Source organism: Thermobia domestica, chromosome 5, assembly GCF_964235325.1.
Source record: "Thermobia domestica chromosome 5, izTheDome1.hap1.1, whole genome shotgun sequence".
NCBI lineage: Eukaryota > Metazoa > Arthropoda > Insecta > Zygentoma > Lepismatidae > Thermobia > Thermobia domestica.
In genome coordinates this window covers 295,836,381-295,860,704 of record NC_137458.1, presented here as the reverse complement: position 1 = coordinate 295,860,704, position 24,324 = coordinate 295,836,381, and the positions used below count along the sequence as shown (strand labels likewise).

At 37.1% G+C, this 24,324-nt stretch overlaps 1 protein-coding gene across 2 annotated transcripts in view; it reads right to left on the bottom strand.

Annotated features, from left to right (window-relative positions):
• LOC145686721 (vesicular glutamate transporter 2-like) overlaps positions 1-24,324 on the bottom strand; it is a 98,476-nt gene that overhangs the window by 63,619 nt on the left and 10,533 nt on the right. The window contains exon 1 of one of the 2 annotated variants that reach the window (XM_081760326.1): positions 4,745-4,796. The exons of the other annotated variant lie outside the window; for it this stretch is intronic. The gene's annotated coding sequence lies outside the window, so the exon portion shown is untranslated. Of the gene's footprint in view, positions 1-4,744; positions 4,797-24,324 lie in introns of those variants that run through there. 2 annotated transcript variants of the gene reach the window in all.

Sequence of the window (24,324 nt, the reverse complement as noted above, 5' to 3'; positions counted from 1 at the left end):
TATCATTTTATCCATTACTTCATAATTATTCACTTTAATTAATCAACCGCCGTCTCCTTCAGTTTAAAGAGAATGTCCGAGGGACGTTCGGACAAGTAAAGTATTTTAAGCGAAAAAGGGCATCTTATCGAAAATATGCGGGTCGCTGGTTGATCATATTCAAACTTGTGCATGGAACAATTAGAAAAAGCAATAATATATATATACACCTAGATATTATCAAACGTCGCCAACACATAGTGGTCCACTTTCCGGTAAATGTTGATTGTCGTTATAGCGGCGCGTCGAAAGATTGTGCCTATGACGGCAAGGTTTCGTTGAGTCGAAACATATATCTAGAGTCGGGGTGTAGAAGTTACCACCGCTTTAGCAGCGAGGACATCATTTTGGTCCACGCTCCTTCGATTTGTCGCGGAGAATCGCGAAGGGACCAACACGAACTATTGCAAGTCATGTGCATATATTATTTTGTTCCTGACGAATCGTTCCTAAACTGAGCTTCGGGAGTCAAGAGTAAACTCTACCTCTACATCATGAAGTGAAATCCTGATATGAGTGCGTATAATTGTATGAATTTAGATAGCAACTGTCGCCGATTATTAGAAAGTGAATGTGGGAGAACTATGAAATAAAGTAAATAGACGCGCGTCATTTTATTATAAAATTACATGACGAACGCATTTTATCTGATTCCAAGTGGTTATCGTCGAATATACACAGATAAAGGAGCACTCTGATAAAACAAATTAAAAAGACATCAAATATTTATAACTCTCCTTGCGGAGTTTTCTTCGTCGCCTCCGTAGCGAAATCGGAAGAACACGCAGTAATCATAAGGGTGATGGCTCACGCCCACCCCGGGGTACTTTTTGATACTTTTTTTAGTGTTTTTTTTTTTTACTCACCTTAATATAAACAAATCTCCACATAAGGGCGATTTAACATATTTTGCGAGAGTAATTTTCTGGTTCATTGGCGTTTTGTCGAGTCTCTGCCACTGGTGATATAATTTTCAAAACGGAAGTGGGGCCACCGCGGATCGTCACTGCGGGGCCACCAATTCTTGGCGATATGTCGCTAGTAGCCCATCGGTGGTCCACCGACGTTTACGGCATTGGGTTATTTTTTACTGAAAATATAGGTAGAAGTATTTTACAATTAATTATCGTCTTTTCGGGTGCAGAATAATGCCCCCTCAATATTACATAAACCTAGTGACTTCTAGTTTTTGACGTCACTCAGCGTAACTGGGGAGTCACATGAATAAAAGACGTGAAGGCCATCAAGTATAGAAAGCTTTTGATGACGCATGTTGGAGACAGGACAACGCAGTACGTTGAGCACGTGTTCGTCGCTATGATGTATGTAGTTTAGCCGGTCGCTAACAGATGGCGTTGGAGTGGTTCAAGCCCATAAAGGTTGTCATGCCTAGTTTTAGTGACTTGTATATTGGATCCACCCAAAACTTGGACCCCGCAGAAAAACTTCTGGATGCGTGCCTGTTCATGAATGAAACTTGCAGAAAAGTTTAAACCAAAAATACACAAAACAGTAAACTGTACCGTGAGTTTGTTGACAGTTTGTTGACAGTTAATAGTTGAACAGAAGTTATGAACCAATGAACTGATCAAAGAATAACCTAGTTGGCGGTGATTTCACAGCCGTTCGTGCACACACACACACACGCACATGCCACTAACCGTTTCTCAACTGTGTAACTGCAATTATTGACATCAGCCGTGAGATCATAACCGGAGTGCTCCACGTGACCATAAAAGCAGTGTTATCAATACCACAAATGAAATTAAACTGGTATTGCTCCCTGTGAACTGTGATAATCAAACCTAGAGATGCGGTGACTTCTCAGACACCCTGTAGAACGAAATAGGCAGAATACAATTTACAGGAATTGAAGCAAAGAGCCACGAAATAAACTTCAGCAGCAGCTTCATTTCCATTATACTTCTTAACATCAAAAAGGCATTTTCCCAAACATCCGGTCTCTATTTATGACCTTAAACTTTGTTTTGGACTAAGGGCATATGCCAATTCCCCAAAGAAGTGTAAAGAAAACATTGTCATAGTGTTTCATTGCATCGCTGTTGTTATATTTCATTCAATTTTTCTTGAATGGAATCCAAAATTTCTATTCAATGCGATAAATGTTTAGTGTGACCTTCACACACTGCGTATTATAAATGATACAAAAATGTAGGGATGAAGAGAACGTAAATTTTAAGCGTTTAAATTGTTTGCCTAAAAGAAAATTCATAAAAGCTGAGCAAGGGCCGAAAGAGCTGAAAGAGCATTCAATACTTCATCGAATCTGCGTACGTGCGTGTAATTGTAATTTATGATACTACATTTGAAGTGACAATCAGTTATGGATACTGCTCTGATTTCCTATCACTTCCGATTTTCAAATTTTTAAAAATGAAATGAACTCGTTAAGTTCTACGTTCCACGGTTATGTCGGCTAGGATTAAGGAAACGGTGATGATAAGAAATGAAGAAAATGGTGAAAGTGGGAGGAAACGGGAGAAACCCTGAGAAAATCCATGCACACGGTGTTTGTCCACCACAAAGCTCACTTGGCGCGAGCTGGGATCGAACCATGGACCCCATACGCCAGAGGTGAACGCTTTACAAATCTTTAGTAATAATAATAATAATAATAATAATAATAATAATAATAATAATAATAATAATAATAATAATAATAGTAAAATTGAAACGAGCTCCTTAAATTTTACTCAAACGGCGTTTATAGTGTTTCTGTCCAATTTTTCACAAAGTTTGATGTTTGCTTTCTTCGAGCCTTAAGAAAGTAGAACTGAATTCCGTCAACAACAGTACGATACAATGAGGATAAAATTAGTCCTATGTTTCAAGTTTACACATAAACAACGTGATAGCAAAATGAGTTTTTAGTTTAACTGTAATTAAATATATATAGGCTAAATGTATTTCATTTTGATGTAATATAGTGCATATTTTCTTAAGATGTTCTTGATCAGCCCCATTGCTTGGAGTTGAAATTAGTTAAAAATAAGTAATAAAATTGGATAAAGTCATCCGAATTTGGAAATTTTTTTCCATATGTGTAGTACGATATAAGACAATAACTTTCATAAAAGCATACTCAATTTCGATGCAATATAGTGTATAATCTCTTTTCTTTGAGGTTTCTCGATCCCTCACTTGTTTCGAAGTGATTGGTTGAGTTGGGGCTTAGCGTTCCGTTCAGCTATAAGTAACACGAGCCTGCACCTAAACGTAGGATCTGAACCACATGAATTCCCACCGGGAATCAAACCTGGGTCTCCCGCTTCAAAGGCGCATACCACAATTAGGGCCATGTAGCATCACGAGTGTTTATCTTCCTCCCCCGCCCCCCGATGTAAGCCAATCTGCTTAGTGTTGAGCAGGACAACACATCCAGGGCTGGGTCTACCATATATGGAGCACGTGCATTTGCACGGGGCGATAAATTTCGACGGGTGGCAAAATCTGTCATAACTATATTTTTAAAATAAATATTTTTTGTTGGGGACAGACTTCATGATGATGGTAGTTAAATTTACTAAGCTGACCTATTTGAATACCACATTCATAAATCATGTTTAGATCGCATTAGTTTAAGATGACGGACAGTGCTAAACCAAATGGTCAAACAAATCCCAACATGAATTACTTGATTGTTGTCAAATACATGAACTCAAGCATCGGACAGTAGCGAACACTTGTTCCATTTAGTTAGTTATCACACTTTTGATATGAAAACTAGTCTTGTCTTTGTCACAAACGAATTCCTTATCATTAAAGGTGTTTTTTTAATTTTTTTTAAACAGATGTAGAAGGAAAATTAAGGAATAAAGATAAAATAACTAGTGATACTGGAATTGCAAACTGATATGTTGAGATTGTTGCTTGATATTGAATTCTATAAAAAGAATTACCATCTTTAATCTGCAGGTGTGTTTGCTTTATCATTCACTAATATAATAGATTATTATTTAAAGAAACCAAAACAGACACAATGAGATTGTATTTGTAGTGTTTAGGCCTTTCTGAGTGCAAGTGCACTTTCTCTCCCCTTCGTTATTCATGACGGGGTAGCATACGTAAAATCATGGCTTTGAAGATTTGTTCTTTCTGGAGAAAGGGGGCGGTAAATGATTCATTGCACGAGACGACAAATTGCCCCGGGCCGGCCCTGCACACATCAAGACCAACTATCTAGTTCTTTGACCGATCAGATTATTCGTGTGTTCAAGCAACAGGAAGTGGAATTTTAGTTTGAAACACATAATTAACATGGTAACACTAAAGATTGCAGCAACCATATCAAGCCCGATTAAATGTTAATTACAAAAGTTAAGATCAAAACTGCATATCTACTTGTTGTTTGGAAACTGAACAATATCCACAATAGTTTATGAGATTTGCGATAAGCAGTGACGTGTTAAGAGACATGTTGTGGTAGGTACTGGCTGAACGATGTTGATGACTCCGCTACCGTTATACTCCACTCCAGCTGGAATGCATCGTCTGTGAAAGAATACCGTATCGAGGCCACGCGTATTCTTTACACTAAATACAGTCAGTTATACTTCTTGCATACGGACATCGCACTATAATTAACGTAGCTCTTCAGTAGTGATGAACGATTCATTTATTGTTTACAAACAAATGTCACATGTTGCAGGAAGAAAAAGATAACAAAACAGCTGTTCACACTTACCTTGCCTTCCGCTTTTTGTCCAGATGATGAATGACCTTGAACCACTTGCAATCGTGCTGCCACCTAGCAGAGTTTATGCATTTCAAAATGCAAAATGTGAAAGTTGCTAGCTGAACAAATTTGCTTTTATCAGACAATACACGATATCTTTTTCGAACACGTTCTGCTCATCGATTTATTACTTTTCGTTTTAATAAAATATCTTCATTACTTGCTACGGCAATATTGTTTATTTCTTTTTTAACTTTGCATGAAGGCACGATACTTTTAGAGAATGATCATAGGTTCGATGTCAGATCATGTTACAGGTGGAAACACAAATTCCATTTTCTTTTTTTTTTTTTATCAGCAGGCTCGGACTGGGCAGGGCAGGAGGGCAGGAATCCCTGCCGGGGCCCTCTCTAAATATATAATAATTAGGGCAACCCTAAAGCATAAAAAGCATAACAGCAATTAACACATAGCACATGGTTGAGCACTTTCGGTATTTTATTTTGGGGGGGGGGTATTTTTTTACTTTCCCTTTCTGTATATATGCACCTCTAAGGCGCACAAAAGTGATAGAAAAAACTGACTCGAGTAAAGCATATCTATTTACAGTACATTGAGTAGGAAGTTCATTAAGTATGAAAGAAACTGGTTGCATAAAGTATTAATAAATAGATCAAGATCTTTTGAATATTTAATGTATAGTAAATACTAGTTGAATATACCCATGCTTCGCACGGGGCCTGTATTTGGAAGTTAACGCCTGTGGGAGTATCACCATTGATCTCAGCAACCGCGCAAACTATGGATTTGATACTAATATCGATCATTTTGGGCTATTTTTTACATGTCTCGGTATCCACCTCCCGCTGACTCCTGGCCCGCATACTTGCAAGTCATCGCTAATGGAAGTGTCGCCATTGATTTCAGCGACCGCGAAAACAATGGATTTGACACTAATATTGGTAATTTTGGATTACTTTTATATGTCTCGGTATCTCACCCCTCCCCCGGTGACCCCCGGCCCGGAGCCGAATAGCATGAATTTGGAAGTTAATGCGATCGGAGTTTCACCATTGAAAACTATGAATTCAACACTAATATCGGTCATTTTCTACTACTTTTACATGTCCCGGTAAATGCCCCCCTGGTTCGAATTTTGACAAAAACGTTTAACTCTGGTCTGGAGCCTGGACCAAGGTATTCGTGACTAAAATTTTGTAACTCTCGGTCAATTTGTCTGGTTCCCAAGCCGGTTCTTGTAAACGCCCCCTGAGATCCCCCTGCTTCGAAATTTGAGAAAAGGGCTTCATTTTGATCTGGGGCCTGTTCCAAAATATCTCTGACCAACATTTGGTAACTCTCGGTCCACTCGTCTGGTCCCCATACCGCACACAGACAGACAAACAAGCACACAAACAAACTCTTTATTTTATTTACAGTATATTAGTAGATTATTCATTACACATGATTAATGTAAAACAATGATTGAAATTAACAATAAAGCATAATAATGCATAATTTGGAAAAAAATAAAGCATAACTAAACAAAAAAATAAAGCATAGGGTTGCTCTAATAATAATGAATATTCAATAGCATGGAAAGTAAGATAAAACATTTCTTTTGTATTGGAGCATAGTTACTCATTGTAGATTGTTCCGTTCCCAGAGTTCGGTGGCCCTCCATCATTGAATGTAGTCTTGGGGTCTGATTATTGGAATGAAACTAACAGTATTATAAAAGCCCTGTTTGGGGCCTTAGTAAGAATATATTTCAACAATATGAAGAATGGGGCATCATGAATGCCGAAATGAGACTGACTTTTATAAAGTCCTGTATGAACTAGGGATGGGCACGTGAATGATGACGGAAGAACTGGTGTAATAAGAAACTGGGATGAAACAGGAATACCCCGAGAAAACCCACGGACACGATGTTGTCCGCTACAAGCTTACTTGGCCGGGAATCGAATCAGAGATCTCCACGTACAAAAGGTGAGCGCTCTACAAGTAAGCCACCGTGCACCCCTTGGTTTACGAAAACTCCTTTATATATTTATTCTGTATGTCTGCACGGGAAACAAAAAATGTATCTGGGAAATCCAAAAATAAAAAAAAAAAAATCTGAAGAACTACGTACTTGTTAGGTCTTTGACCAGGGTGTGGTCCACCGGAAGTGGTAAAAATCAACCATTTCCGGTTTTAACGTTGATCATTATAGAACAGTGATCACCAAACCGTCGATCGCGAGCTACTAGAAGCTCGCGGGCACATTTTCGGTAGATCGCGCTAACGCTCCGGTTCGCTAACCTTGATTCCTCCACTGAGCTGACGCTAATGACAGGGGGCGCTGACGATAACAACTGCTGCTATTATCAGCCTCATCTCACAGTTGATTGTATACGCGTGGGATTGTGCACGTTATTTTTGGTGAGTATATTAGACACTTCTAACTTGGCTAGTGTGATTGCATAGTTACTACGAATGTATGTTTATAGGCAATAAACGAATGTAGATTTTTAAAAAATGGTAGTTCTTTTGGTTGGTAGCTCACAGTAGGATTTAAAAACAGCACGGTAGCTTAGAAGCTTCGTAAGTTTGGCGACCACTGTTATAGAGCAAAGACGGTAAAAGAGAGGGGGGTATGTGTCTCCTGCATTTGATTAACCGTACCAAGAATGCATTTCATCTTCATCATCGACGCTAGTCGTGTTGATTGTGACGGGCAGAGATGGAGTGGGTCAGTGGGTGGAACTTGGTAATGGCATCAAACCTTCATGTGTAATTACAAAAATTAAATTTATAAACAAATAAGAAATCATCAGTTTATCAGGCTTTAATTGATAATTTATTCACAAGATTCCCTATCGAAGGCGTGGTAGATGAAGTTTCTGTTCTCCATGAGTCGACATTGCCAACTGACATGGTCGATATGGAAAAGATGTTGTATGGTGATAGAGAGATTATACTTCTTGCTGAGTATTTCAAAACTGACTAAGAAAAATCGTTATCAGACTTAAGTCTAACAAGTAGATTGTTGACGAGGAGTTGCAGAAATCGGGTAGAAGTATTATCATTTTCCACGACAGAGTGCGAACGGGGATTTCCCCTTATGAATTTACGGATGACTGATATTAGAAATAGACTAAGTGCTCAAACATTGTCTAACTTGTTGTTCATCAATGTTAATGGTTGATTATTAACTTTGCTAGTTATTTCTTGGCTGAAGGATGGACATCATTCCGCTGCGGATGATTTACCACGAAAAAATTACCAACAGGAAATAAACCCGATTTCAGGTTTGTTTTAAGGTGGAAAATTACTAGTTATAGAAAATGTATACTTGTATTAGTAATGGCTTATTTGTGTTATTCAACTTTGTACCTATTTTTTAGTAAGTCTCTTCTTTGCTTTAGGTAAACTACTTTGAATAAATATTCATAATAATTGCAATTATGCATATTTGTAACTTAAATTTAACGTAGTGTTTTAGTGATTACACAAACTACAATTATGAGCATACTTTATGGAGATGCTCTCACATAGGGTACCCGAGCACCTTTATAAACTATGAAAAACTGATTTTTCAAGTTTTTTGTTAGAAAAATACTGTGAACTGAGAAACCATAACCTTTTCCATATTGTACAGGGGTATTTTCCTGCGAATAGAAGTTTCTTTTGGAATGCGATCAGAAATTAACACTTGCAAGAATACTCTCTTAATACAAGTATATTTTAGGCACACACTAATTTCCCCAAACTCGAACTGTTTCAATTTCCTTACTGACAAACACTTTACCATTCTATATCATAAAGGTCAGATCCACCGTTATTGTAACAGAGTGGTGCTTGAGCGATTGACTAGAAATTCACTCTGATTAGTGACAATTTTACAGTCTTGTTTTATTTCAATTGTAAACTCTTTAGTCAGTACAGAAGAGGCCGTGGATCGTGTTCAGAGTAGGGATGGCCGGATCCGAAGATCCGGATTTCGGATCTGGATCCGGATCTCAGATCCGGATCTCGGATCTGGGTCCGGATCTCGGATCTGGATCCGGATCTCGGATCTGGATTCGGATCTCGGATCTGGGTTCGAAATTCGGATCTGGATCCGAAATCCGGATCTCAGATCTTGATTCTTATCGAAACCCACATCCCACCCCAATTGTGATAAACTTGAATATAAAAAATTCGCCGAAAGTAATTTCACGAAGTCCTGACAGTGAAGAAGAAAACAGAAAATTAAGACGAATATTGACAAGTCTATTTGTCTCCTTCATTCTACACTAAAGATCAAATGCTTGCCTTACTAAAAAATAATCTGATTTGATCCGGATGAGAGTTCGAATGTCGAATCTAGGTCAACCCGGTTGCAGGACCGAGATGAAATACACACATATTTATATTTGAAACCGGAATACAAAACTCGAATTTTTAAAATTCCTCAATACACCTATGTCATTGACAGTTAAGAAAACATAAACAGTTAAGACAAGTATTGACTAGTTTTTACGTATATTTGTCTTGCTCAGTCTGCTCAAAATATCAAATGTATACCTTACAATTAGATTTAATAATTATTTAGTAAATCACAATATGAGCACCGAGAATAAACTATGAATTTTGGTTCCCCTTATCTAGATTTGAAATTTCGGATTCAAATATAGAATCAGGCTGAAAGATAAATATTTGAGATCTGGAAACCGAAACAAGTGCTAGTACCAAGATCGTAGCCGTTTGTACCTATGTAATGCGAGCGGAAGGCACTTGCACTAACTCCGCATGTACTTTGGGGAACACGAGAAACTAAAAACAAATAAATATTCTTCTTCAGGGGCAAGTCGCGCTTTAACATGACTTTTCATGAGTGTTGTGTTCAAATACGAAAACTGTAATGGCGACTTGTTTGAAATAAATGTCTTTTCTTTTTTAGCAATAAAGTTAGGTACTTCCACATTAAATAAAAATTAGAAAAACACATTTCATTGATTAGAGTGCTGGTTCTTATGGAAGCTTTCACACTGAACCGAAGATTTCCTCATGTGGGTATCGGCTTGCTGAAAGACGTGGTTTATCAGGAGGTCGGCCAAGATTCTTTTGGACTTAGCCTGTAGTAGACTACATCTGGTCCCAATTATTCCCATATAACAAGACTAACTATATATAAAGTTGGTTCGAAATGATTTAAAATATCACTAATTGACCTTAAGGGGATAATCGCGATTTAAATATTCGTAAATCAGGAGATATGTAAAAGTTAAGCGTTAAAATAAACCCGATAATTCCTAATGCAACCTAATGATAGCAATAAAACTCCTTATGTAACATTTTCAAACCTAAGATTAACAGTTATGTTCTTGAAGAGGGTTTATGGCAATATAGAATATTATAAATCCAATTATCATAAGTAGTACCTCTGACAGCCCCGCATTTCACATCACCATCGCCCTTCATCCTGACAAGTGGGCAATTCACCCACAATGAGTTTTCAGGCGTTCCAGTGACATCAATATCTCAGTTTGGGGTTGGGATCATGCTTCGGTGAACGTTGACTATCACCATCAGCAGCTATTAGAGAATCAGAGCTTATTTCTGTATTAGATAATGTAACTATAGCTTTTCGTCTATAGAAAACAGAGAGCGTGCCTTCGGTCACGGTGGGTGGTGGGTCATGGTGGGTCGTGGGTCAGAGTGGGTGGTGGGTAATGGTGGGTCGTGGGTCAGAGTGGATCGCGGTGGGTGGTGGGTCAGTGGGTCGTGGGTCACGGTGGGTGGTGGGTCAGTGGGTCGTGGGTCAAATTTTCATTGACCCATGCCAACTCTGGTGACGGGGACAAATAACCTGGATGTTGACCTCCCCATTAAATCCCAACCAATCAATCAATTCATCTTCAACTCCTTACTAGAACCGGAAGTGATAAAAATCAGTCACAACTTTCAGTTTCAATATTGATCTCCAGTTTTAACATTGATCTCTGTAGTGTAAAAACTGTAATAGATAGCGAGAAGTAGTTGTCTTCAATCAATTAAGCGTCCTAAGAATATATTTCACCTACATTCTAATCTCTGTACTAAAATCGGAAGTAGTAGAAATCTATTATCATTTCCAGTTTCAATATTCGTTGAGAAAATATCACGCCATACAAACCAAACCTCTTCGCGTGGTGTATCATTGATACTGCCACTTGTTATTTAAATATGTCTAATTTCCTCTGCAATTAACTCAGAATAATGAGTTATTCTCTCTTTTATGTGTAATAAGTAGGGCTAAGATTCTGCTGAAATGACATCATTTCCTCTAATTCAGAAACACCTGCTTTAGCATTTGTGTATTTTGTTATCGACGCTTTTAAAAGGCGATTCTTGCAGTATTGTTTTACAACCTTTGGTTGTGTATTTTTTTTTTTTTTTCGCTATAGATCATTTTGTTGATCTCTTTGTAATTATTGGTACAATGTCTGTGTAAAATAGAATTAGCGCTGAATCTGAAATATAACTAAATAGTGATTTGAACTATTTGTTTTATTTCCCCCCTAAATTCGGCTTTATTGTTTACCTTACTTCATACGCGCCTTTGGCGTGGGGGACCCGGGTTCGATTCCTGGCGGGAGCTCATGTAATTAGATTCCATGCTAAGATGTAGGTCCATGTCTCATATAGCCTCGTATTTTTGCCCCGAATTTTAAATTCCTAATGTTCAGTTATACCCAAATTTGTTATATACGAGGTGTGTTAGAAAAGTAGTGAGACTGATTTTGTACTAACTATTTTTTTTATGTTTTTCAAACAACAATGTTATCCCCTTCAGAGTAGTTCCCTTGGGCAGCTCTACACCGGCGGAGTCGTTGTTCCCAATCTTGATAGTAGCAGCGCTGGAAGTCTTCAACTGGTATGGCTTTTAACTGGTCGGCCACAGTCTTTTGAATGTTCTCCAGAGTTCCAAAATGACGTCCTTTCCGGACATGTTTCAATTTCGGGAAAAGGAAAAAGTCACAAGGACTCAAATCAGGTGAATAGGGGGGTTGAGGAACAACAGTAATGCGTTTTGACGTCAAAAATTCACTGATGAAAATGGCTGTGTGGCACGGGCATTGTCATGATGCAGCATTCACTTGTCTGAAATGTCTGGTCTCACACGAATCACTCTTTTTCTGAGCCTTTCAAGACACTTTTATAAAACACTTATTGACAGTTTGTCCTGGTGGAACAAATTCTTTGTGGATGATACCCTTACTATATATATATATGTAACAAAACAAATCAGCATCGTCTTGATCTATGATTTACTCAGTCGACATTTCTTCGGCCGAGGAGATGACGGAGTGTGCCACTTTTGACTTTGCTGCCTTGTTGCAGGATCGTACTCAAATACCCAGGATTCATCACCTGTGATCACACAATTGAAGAATTCTTGATCATTGGCAATCCTCTCAAGAAGATCAACGCACTCGTTTTTTCGATTGTCCTTCTGTTCAGTTGTGAGGTTTTTCGGTACCATTTTGGCACAAATCTTTCGCATGTTCAAATCGTCTGTCAAAATTTGATGTACGGTGAAAGTGTTTAAATGTAACTGTTCACTTATCACCCTTATTGTTAATTGACGGCGGTCTGATCTCACAAGAGCCCTCACACGTTCAACGTTTTCGTCAGTTTTTGAAGTTGAAGGTCTCCCTGAGTGAGGTTCATCTTCAACGTGTTCTGGGTCTTCCAAAAATGATTTGTGCTAGCGGAAAACTTCTGCTCTTGATAAGCAATGTTCCCCATAGGCCTGTTTCAACTTTTCAAAAAGTCACACTTGCGGATTCACCAAGTTTAACACAAAATTTTATTGGACAACGTTGCTCTAAATTGCGATGCTCCATTCCTGTAACACACAACAAAAGCACAACTTCACTGATGGCGCTGTCAAAAATAATTAGTTAGCTGTTCGGAGTTGTAAATCGGACTGAGGAAGTGGAAGGGATAAACAAACCGGTCTAGCACAGGCCGGTAGACACAACGTTGCCAGATCGCCCGCAGTGTTGCCAGTCTCGTTACTTTTCTCACAAGAGAATTAGTTAATCAAGCGTTGGTCACGCGATTAGCTAGTGTCGCATTAACTCTGTAGTAAGGAGAATGTACTTTTTGGTAATTCAGAGTCTGCATGCAGTTCAGATAATAAGTTGATTTGTGTATAATTAACTAATATAACCCCACTAGCTCCAGTGAGAAAAATAAATGTGGCAACTACGGAAATCTAGACGTGCCCATGCGTAGTCTGTAAAACTTAAAATATATGAAATAAGATTTTTTGACATCACAACAACTATAAATAGTTACGAAATCGGATTGTAATTAACTTGTTCATTTCTGAAGGGTGTATTTATGGCAGGAGTAAATAGAAGTCAATTAAAATTAGTGACAATAGAAGGATTATGTTGTAATTATAAGGGAAGATAACTTTTCGATCAATAGTATGTATCCCTCAGAAACCTGGAAATTTTCTACTTATCTCTGACTGTTTACTTTAAGAAACAGTTCTCCCATTGTAGAGGACTCGGCTTAATAGCTGCTTCATAGATAATTAATTCACTCGATGAGATAAAAGAAAAGAAAGAAAATTGCCTTTACATTCTCATAATGTTAGTTTATTGTGGCTAAACCGTGGTTAAACCAAGGTACTCTGTTCTAATTAATTAGTCACATGTGATTAACTTAGTCAACTACTAAGTGCTACTCAAAGATTCTGAATACACATATGATAACCATGCGTTAGTCAAACCCTTAGTACAACGCTAATCATATGTCAAAACGACTCTACATAAAGCCCAATACGTTTACCTCAAAAATATCAAGAATTAAGGTTATTCAGAACGTCCAAACAGTTTGTGTCTAAAACGGTAGATGGCGCCACCGTCACCAATGTTAACATATACAACTAATAAAATTAAAACAATCAAATGTAAAATAAACAGTTCAAAAATTAAGCAAAAACGGATATAATCTGGTTAATGGACGTTACAAAATCTAGGGAATGGTACGTGTCGATTTCAGATATTGTTATTAGTTTCATTGTTAGAGGCCACCATTGTTAAGTAAACAATCAACTTTATCTGCCGTACTTTCTACCAGAAACTGACCAAACTTTGAACACCCATTTAAGATTGAAATATCTAGGGAATGGTACGTGTGGATTCCACATATTGTTGTTAGTTTCATTGTTAGAGGCCACCATTGTTAAAGAAACAATCAAGTTTTTCTGCCACACTTTCTACAACAACCTAAACAAAATTTGCAGACTCATTTAAAGTTGAAATATCTAGGAAATGCTATGTGTCGATTTCACATATTGTTGTTAGTTTCATTATTGAAAGCCACCATTGTTATATAAACAATGGTTGGATTTCTCCATTATTAAATATACAGTCAACTTTATCTGTAATATTTTCTACCACAAACTAACCAAACTTGGCACACTCATTTACGATTGAGATATCTATGGAATGGTGCGTGTTGATTTCACTTATTGTTGTTACTTTCATTGTTAGAGGCCACCATTGTTAAATGAACAATCAACTTTATCTGCCATACTTTCTACCACAAACTGGCCAAACTTGGCACACCCATTTAAGATTGAAATATCTAGGCAATGGTACGTGTGGATTCCACATATTGTTGTTAGTTTCATTGTTGAAGGCCACCATCGTTAAACAAAGAATCAACTTTGCTATATTTTGTACCAGAAACTGACCAAACTTGGCACACCCATCGGATTACCACTGAGTTATCTATGAAATGGTACTTGTCGATTTCAATTGTTGTTGTTAGTTTCATTGTTAGAGGCCACCATTGTTAAATAAACAATCAACTTTATCTGTCATACTTTCTACCAGAAACTAACGAAACTTTGCTTACCTATTTACGATTGAAATGTCTATGGAATGGTACATGCCGATTATCAAGGGCTAACAAGCCCTAGCCAAATTGTGTGTAATACGTCATTATGCTTGGGATCAAACGATAATTATTCGTGATCAAATGAGCTGGCCAAATTCCGATTGAATTTGTTTTCATGGTGGCTGTGGTGGAGGGGCTAACAAGTCATCGGTAAATGTTATTGTTCGGAAAATGGAATAGTGCAAAAAAATAAACATATTTCATTCAGAACTTTGTTGTGCCTGCTTTGTAACCAGTGTGAATTAGTTGTGTGCCGCCAGATTTCTTTTCATTCTTTTTTTTTTTTTTTTTTGTCTCAGGTGGAGCGGGATGGCCCCCTACAGCGTTCCTAGAATTACACTCTAAAAGCCCACAGTATTCCTAGAGCTGCACTCTAAAATCCCCTCCCATATAACTGACCTTTGTTTCACAGCAGACACCTCACATTTGAACTCTGTTGAGATTCTGTGTAAGTTTGTCGGTTGTAAACACAAATTGAGAGTATAAACATGTATTAGGGAATGAGAAGTTCTCGAAATAAATTTGCAAGCTGAATATTTTTTCGCGACATAAGTGAAGAGTAATTGTATATCCTTGAAGAGTACCCTGGAGAGTAAGAAACCTCTAAGCAAAATAATCATTGAATAAATAGCAATGTAATCACAGTAATGTACATATGGCATGTTGTATTTCTACCAGATTGTCAGAGCACTAATTCTCTCATTTTTTGATGTGAGCGGTCTCGCTATCGAATCTCCAGAAGAACATTTAAAAAAAGATGTATTTAGGTCTATTCCATTTTAAACAAACGAAATACGTTGCGTAAAAGAACTTTCCATGTTAAAATATTTGATGGGTAGAGTAGTTTGTGTGGGATTTGATTGTTATTGCATGTATCTATTGCATGCTGATTGGGTAGCTGGGAAGGCAGCCAAGATATTCATTCTGACGGTTGCAAGCCCGTGAAAATACAGAGCAACAGTTACTCCAAGGGAGTAGATAATAGATATATAAAAAAAAAAAACTACCGTGAGGGAGAGAGCCGAAAAGAGTTTATAGTATGAAATTTTGTCCGCAACTAGGGAAGTTCCGCCAGGAACGCAGGATCACCTGTATATGGCTCTCATTGTTGAGACACTAAAATTTTTCAATTAATCGTATACGGAAGATAAACATTAATAAACTATTTTTATTTATTTACTTATTCCTCGAGGGGTAGTCTATCTCAGAAGATTACGATTAGCATAATTCTATGTTTCAGGGGTGCGCTTCTAATCCACCTCCCAGAGGCGGTTTTTGGGTGGGCGAACCGGACCTTGTCCTTAGATCCACACATTAATTAAAGTATATGTAACACACATGTACGTATGTGTGTGTGTGTGCGTATGATATGTGTATACGTATGTATGCTAAATGTAAAATATTTTTGAACCAATGTTTCCAATCCAAATAATAGAGCCCCACGGCTCCAACTCGCCAAAAACAAATTCCGCCTGTGTCACCTTCTACACATCAGCGGCTATGCCCATAGTATATTCTATGATAACAATTGACTGAATGTGCTTTTCAAGTTTCTAGCTCATTTTCTTGGAAAGATCATGCGTAAGACTCTCTTAGTGTTGCAACGAGACGAGACAGGACTCTTTGAAGCGAGACACGATACAATACGAAACGTTTCGTAAAACGTCTTGTCTCGTGTCTCGAAAAATACAAACACAGTTTCTGAATTTGCTTAAAAATTTATTAACTCGGAATAAATTATTTGCCTTCGAAATGTATACCATCTTTTATTATTTCAAATGATCCAAATGATTCAACGTTTCAAACCCTACAAAGAACAGGGAATACCTAAAGCACTTTTTAAAAATGATTCTTACAAACAGCTTTCACTTCCATTTTTCAATCGATTCAAGTTTAATTATTTTGTGATAGTGCTCCAGATTCAAATACAATGTAAAGCGTTCATTGAGATCAGTGTTTCAGAAGATTTTATTCCGGGGGCTGGTGGAGATATCTACGTATAAAAATCCTTTAATAGAAGTACAAGTATGCGTAGAAGTGGCAATTTTATCAGTAACTAACTATTGTTTCATGGTCTTTCTCGTTCCGAACCAAGACAGAAACGTGTCAGCCTTTCTCGACACTGAGTTTCGAAAAAGATTCTGATTTGACAATAAAATTTATCTTTTTTATCCTTTTATGCTGTTATTCGAAGATAAACCATTTTTTAAATGGGAAAGTTACATAGGCCTCCTTATTTGTTGAAGTGGCGCCAGGGGTTCTGAAAAAAGGATATCAGAATAAATGGGAAAATCTTGCCTTTCGTCTATACTGACGGTATTGACAAATGTTCCTATCGAAGTAATTACGGGTTCAGTCGAAACTAAGCAGTCGTTGCTGGAGGATTGCAGTCGTGTTTTGTGTTGTGCTCTGTTAACCAAACTAGGTTAAACTTATAATTTTAACCACTTGGTTTAACAGTTCTTTTGTGGGCCTCAGCCTTTCTGGTGTTGCCACGAGACGAGACAGAACCATTCGATACGAGACGAGACGGACACATCTTTTCTAGACGAGACGACACAGCCAGAAGTCTCGTCTTGTCTCGTTTCGTCTCGTGGCAACACTAGACTCTCTAGATATATCAGTGCAAGGTATGACAACGTTCCTCACGGAGCACATGTTAGCTCTCAGCCTCTTTCTTTCACTGATGTTTGTTTACGTAGTAGATGAATATATAGAGAGTAACAAAAGGATGAGATATGCAGATTCTCCTGAAACCACATTACAATTGTAGCAGTATTTGGAGCTTGTTATAAATGGATTTACCGGGGAACTAAAATAATTCTGGGAACTGATCATACAGTATTGATATAAATACACATGGAAACAAGTAAATACAAAGAACTGAAATCGTGAATTGTTTTCAAAATACAGAAATCTCGAAGGAATATCTGTTTAGGCGGCTTTAATTGTAAAGGAATTTTGAATAAATTTGCATCCCCTGAATTCTTATACATAAAAAATAGAAATCTTTCTTTTAGCGTACGAATGAAATGCTTTAGGAAATTAGGTTAAGATAATTAAAATGATACTGTCCTTTACAAAATTTAAGAGGAATACCATGATCGAAAAAGCATGAGTCAAACTATAAAGGTCAGTGGTAGCTTTTGCCATTTCTTACGACCACTATACGCACCTTATTGCGAAAAATTTATTCGTATTATAAAACCGATATTATTCAATAAATGTCAAATTTAACAGATCTTGAGAGATGAAATGACAAAAATTGTCATTACCTCTGTCGCATAAGATATTCTAGCTTTGTGACCCATGTTATTATATGACTTTCACGATAAGTGACAAGGAGAATATAAATCCCAAGTTCAAAACGTAAGGAAAGAAACCGACTGTTCGCGCTTCAAATTATGAAAAATGTACCAAAATGTTTGAAATTATGATTTTGTATTTCTTTACGAGAAAGAAGAATAAAAATAAAAATTGGAGCAATTCTAATCATGTATGTATAAGTCCACTATCTTCTTCAAGTTACTAAACTAACTTCAAGTGTTTCAACCATTTTTGACACATAACTCGAAAACTTTTAGAGATATTAGAGGCAAGAATACGTGGTTGATAATGAGCTTTTTAATTATGTCACAATACTTTTGAACTTTACCTTATGAGAAATGGCATATTCCAAAATTAATCCAGTACCACCCTAACCTGAATTTTACCAAATGATTAGCGAAAGTGATACGGTGTGCATCGTCCAGGGATTAATTCCCGGTGTGGCACTCAAACATTTCTGTGTTGACCAAATATCGAGAGAAAAGTTGGGAAACTAAAAGATAGCGGACTTCAATCTAGACAGCCGGCGACGTTGGGTGTGGTTGTGCTTACTACTAACATAAGCCCGCTGCAGGCTCAGATCACAAGGGACTGTTGCGCCAGGATTATCTATCTATATATATATATATATATATATATATATATATATATATATATATATATATATATATATATATATTGGTGTTATTATTTTACCTTACATTCTCTCAGTAGCGTAAATAAGGACGAATGGGCCTCCCCGCAAAAATGTTAAACGGACCCCCTCTTTCCACATTCATGAGTCACGTAAAATTTACAGAGAACAGTTTTGACTTTCTATGTTCTATCTAGTGAGTCACAACTTGCTCATATGCAAAAAAATGCACATTATTATTATTATTATTATTATTATTATTATTATTATTATTATTATTATTATTATTATTATTATTATTATTATTATTATATTGTGCTATAGTTTTCGTCTATTCTGCTATACCAAATTCGAGAGTCTACGACATCCGACATTTTTAATGAGGTGTGGTCGTCCCACTTTTTGTTGTTTGGTTCGATGCTGGTTTTACTGTTCTTTTCCCATCTTTGAAATACATAAGCACGGCAGATCGCGAAAACTCGGCAAGTCGCGTTGTTTCCGAAATGAAGCTCCCAGCCACTTAGTCACCCTGATATATCGTCGTCCTTCCCCATTCAAGGCACAAGCATCACACAGACTAATCGAGTGAGATTCTTGTCGTGTTTGGCGCGCGGTTGTGTTATGCCTTGTAGCTCTTATCTCAGCCCGATGATTTCGTTCAAAAAGTAGCGAGTGGTCATAATGTTTTCGCTGGTCAGTAAAAGTTTTGTTGGCATTTAATTTACTAAATAATCGCTCAGGTGTTACCGTCTTCATAGGTAAAAATGAGATATAGTTGGAACATCACATAATTTTTAACATCTTAACATTATAAAGTTTAACTTCGAAACTGAAATGGGCCTCTTTCTGTTCTGGGCCTCTCAATTTTGCGGGCCCTGCAGGCCCTTTAGTTGCGCCACATCATTCTCTCTACTCAGAAGGATAGGGACAAATAGAAAAGTCAAAATTCATTTTGTCCATTTTTCATGCATCATACACTTCAGAAGAAAAAATCATATAATACTGATATGTAAGAAAATATTAGTATTGTTTAGCGGCCCATACACGTAAACACATGCCTGAAGAAACAGCCCGACTTGTATGAAAAATGATAAAACCACAGGCAAGTTGATCGTGTATGGCCTCGTTCATTCATGTTGAAAGTTTTCAAAATCTTCTGAAAACATGTTTGATGTTTTTGCCGTTCTGCATGCATGTTTACCGTGTATGGGCTCGTTCATGCAAGGTGGCTGTTTTATATTTAGGTCCGCCAATCACGACAGTGGAAGAAATCACGTGAGTCTCTCCTCCGTCGCATGCCAAGGTCGTGCAGTTGCAGAAAGAAAAAGCACGCGTTTTCTCGTCCTCCACATTTCTCAAACTACTTTCAGTATGTTGGACAGCACGTTGGTACGTGTGTGGGCAAAAAATTCTTTCAAGATGCATGATGAAAGAAACCTTTCATACATGTTGGTAATGCAAGTGCGTGCGTCTATGGCGCGCTTTTGTCTGTTTTCTGTATACAAAGAACCATTTAGGTTCTTTTTATCTCATATTCTGGTAATAATCAAAAAAAGAAAAGAGTTTCATGTGATAAACGTACGAAAGATAATTTGTCAACGCGATGTGAATGACGTTCTCTGCAACCTAATTCCCGTTTTTCGTACAAAACTCTATTCCTACCTGCAAAAAAAAAAAAAAAAAAAAAAAGATTTATGTTACTCATCAATGGTTGAGGTTTTGCCCTGCGGCTGAACAACACGGCTTGTATAAATAGACTCTGACTGACTGCAGGTGCACGAAAAAAAAAAAAACTGTTGGATTCCTCTCCCCGCCCACTTCAAGTGTGAATATCCTGGACACATTCAAACTGAGCGGTACGATCTTTCAGTTCTTCCCAGTAGAGGTACCAGCAGTGATTGCTAAATGAAAAAGTGAGCATCTGGTGGCGAAAAGGCGAAGTGCTCGGACAAGGGTAGTTCACAGGAACCTTAAGATTCTTCATCCCGGCGAAATTAAAATACCGCTAATTTTACAGTAATTATGTGATATCTTCAAATAGATAAAAGGTAATCGAAATGTGGAACAAGAGCGCCCTAGACAATATAATTTTACATGAGATACCGTTATCACGACTCACTTATCTGCTTTCGATTTCGAGCCATTTTGAAAATCGGCATTTATTTTCGCGTTTCTAAACAGCTGAAAACGGAAAGCCGCTAGGTGACTTGTGATAACAGTACTTCACGCAAAATAATATTGTCTAGGGCGCTCTTGCTCCACATTTCAATTATCTTTCATCTATTTGAAGATATCACATAATTACTGTAAAATTAGCGGTATTTTGATTTCGCCGGGATGAAGACTCTTAACGAAAAATGAACTATTTGTGTGCAGAACTCAAATTTTAGCTTGGGGGCCAGTATGAAGTTGTTCCTTCCACCAAGTTTTGTTTTCTGAAATACTTCAAACCAATTTTTTTTTTTTTTAACCTCAAACCAATCAATAATTCATGGAAAACAAATTATTTATATTTTTGAATCTAAATTTTAAACTGGAAGATGGGGGCAACTGCACGTATTAATGTCACGTTTATAATGTCAATAATACATTATGATCAAAACACACAGCACTATTTCTTCAAAGGTCAATGTGGAGGAGATAACTTAAAGAAAAATAAAAGACAACCAAAGTAGGTCTTTGACATATGTTGGAAATGATCCAATTTGTTTGAAATCTAATATCTGAGTTATTATAAAATGAATACATGTTTACGATTCTTAATTATATTGCGTAAGGGAAAGAGATTAATAGATTACTCATTGATTTAAAAGTAATTTTTATGGTCGTAATTTTTTTCGGAACAGGCGAGAATAATTTTATATAACACTAGCAGAATGCCCGTACTTCGCACGGGGAGAATACGTTTCATTGTAGACATAAAGGGTTGAATTTGAATTTAAACGGCATTGGAAGTATCACTGTTCGTCTCATCAACTCCAAAAACTATGAACTCAACACTAATGTCGGCTATTTTCGGTAATTTTTATATATTCCCCGGTATATCAAGAGTTGTTAAGTTACAAATATAGTCACTTTCATTTTTATATATGTAGATAATTTCTCGCACTAGAAAACAGGTATTTGTTTACATACAAAATTTTGTACATAAAGTTTATATTAAAGTTTGTATTTGAATATTAAATAATATTAATTATGTGTCTTAGTGCATTTGCCTACTGCTCTTTCTTTTAAGAAGTAATTTGGTTAAAATCAACAAAATTTCACCAGATCAAAGAGCACATTAACCCTTAGAATCCCGGAAAATAATACTGACGAACTGTCAAACATAGTCTTGGGGTCCATTGGACCCCACCGGGAGTCCTAGGGTTAAGAACTCAGTTTCGTTCAAGAGCCCTATTTGCTGCAACAGAAACGCTTCATGCTGGTATATGTGCATGGAACTGTAAAAGTTCTGTAACTAATGCACAACCAGGAGTAAACGACTAAAATGCATTTAAAGGAAATGAGTGCAGACTATTAATTTTCAAGAATAATTACAACAGTTTTATTTTCGAATGCTTCTTTTTTGTAAATATTAACAATATTAAAATTTCTCAATTTACATGTTTACGCGTTCGAAAAAAAAAAAACATTGCTAAGTCATCATTCTTAGCAAATAAAAAGTTTGTCTGATCAATGACAAACCTTATCATTTATCACTATGCGATCACCATACGAGCTGGATTATTACTAACAACACAAGGAATGTGTTGAATGAACTCCGTGGCGATATTCTGAATTCCACGTTTCTTCGTTTCAATCATCTTTTTCCTCAGCACCACCACAGTGTTATTTTTCACACCGATTCTCTGTGAAACCGGTGACTCCGGGTCTGTGTTAACCGCAACACTGAACTATTGGTATTGAAATGAAATAACATGTTCTAGTTATGCTAAAGATCGGATAGGACTTTTTGAATTTAATGTCCCATCCAGCAGTGAGGCTATATGAAGCGTTGACCTACGGCTCTCAACGTGGTGTTCCAACTATATTAACTCGCGCCGGAGAAGATACGTGAAAGTGGTAATCACGCTGGAACAATTGGCCTGTTTTAAAATTGAGATGTATTAATACTTTTTTTTTGTTGTTCTGTGTATTATATTGCTCCTTTAACAGAAAAGTGACATAAATCAAAACCATCAATTTTTCAGGAAAGTGATTTGAATATTTCGTTGCTGTATTTAACAGAGACAGACAAATGACACAAATGCTTCCTGGGGGAGTATCTTGTACTTTAACCTGCAATGTTTTCAAACAAAACCCTCCAAACCATTAGGATCATTTTCAACAACATATTTCAATAAGGATAATATTCATACACACACACATACTTTCAGGTGAAATTCTAGCCTAAAATTATGTGACACAACTATACTTTCCTTTAAAAAAAAATGACTTCAATCCAATATGGCAGATACCAACATGGCCGCCTCCAGGGTCACCCATAGTAATCAAGTTCTTTTTACTCATATACTCATACAGTATTACTACAGTGAAACCTCCCTTAACGGACACCTCTCAATAACGGACACCTCTATAATACAGACAGATTTTTTTTGTCCCGGCAAAAATATATGTTCTCTTACGGAACAAAACTCTCCCTTTTACGGACACTCTCAGATACGGACGCGGACAGTTCTTTTCCCCTCAAACGTTTGAATAACCTCTTCATAACGGACAGAAATTGTTCTCTGTTCTGCGATATATTACAGTATACAGAAAAGTCTTTTCCCCATAAGTGTATCTCTCATGAGTCTAGACCTGGTATACCATCAAACAGAACAGCTGAACTTGAATTTTTTCCCTCAATAAACTGCTTTCTGGCGGAAATCCTAGAAAATTTTCAATAAGCAATAACACTCATGCAGGGTTAGTCGTAAGGTCAGGAATTCTGTGCGAAAGATCTTCCCTTCCCTAACAAATTTAATCCTTTTCGTCTGGACCTTGCATCTTTACCGACAATTTCATAGATAACAAAACATTGTTTGTTTTACAATATTTTCAACGAGCAATGTTACCTCTCTTACTTTTTTTTTTGGGGGGGGGGGGAAAGAAACATTTTTCTTTTACTTATGATACTGGAACAAGTCTGGGTTGGAGTTTTCCCGGCTTCCTTTTTCATTTTCTCTAAAAGGATATTCTTTGTGATTGGGCCTGGGTCAATAAATATATGCACCCCCTAATAGCTTGCCTTTTCATCCATTCTGTCGGGAAGATGCAGCGCCAGTACACAAACACACACTCATATGTTTCTTCTGCAATCGTACTGAGGATTTTTAGAGGACACTTCCTAATGAGTTTTATTACCGTTGTAGAGAAAAAAGCATGCCTTTTTCGTGATGTGATGTGATGTGATTTTAGTTTAGCGTCCCTTTTCAGCAGCGAGGTTATATGAGACGTGGACCTATTGATTAACGTGGAATCCGAACCACATGAGCTCCCGCCGGGAATCGGCCTTTTTCGTTAAACATTGCTCAGCAATATAGGCTATAATTCAATAGAAATGAATTTCTCCTTCATCCCTCCCAGTAATTCAAATGTGTACTAAATAAGACTATTTTCATATTGAATTTTACGTATTTACGCCCATACATAATGTATTTACTGTATATTACTGCATACAATTACCCTTATGAGAGATTAAATTTTTGTA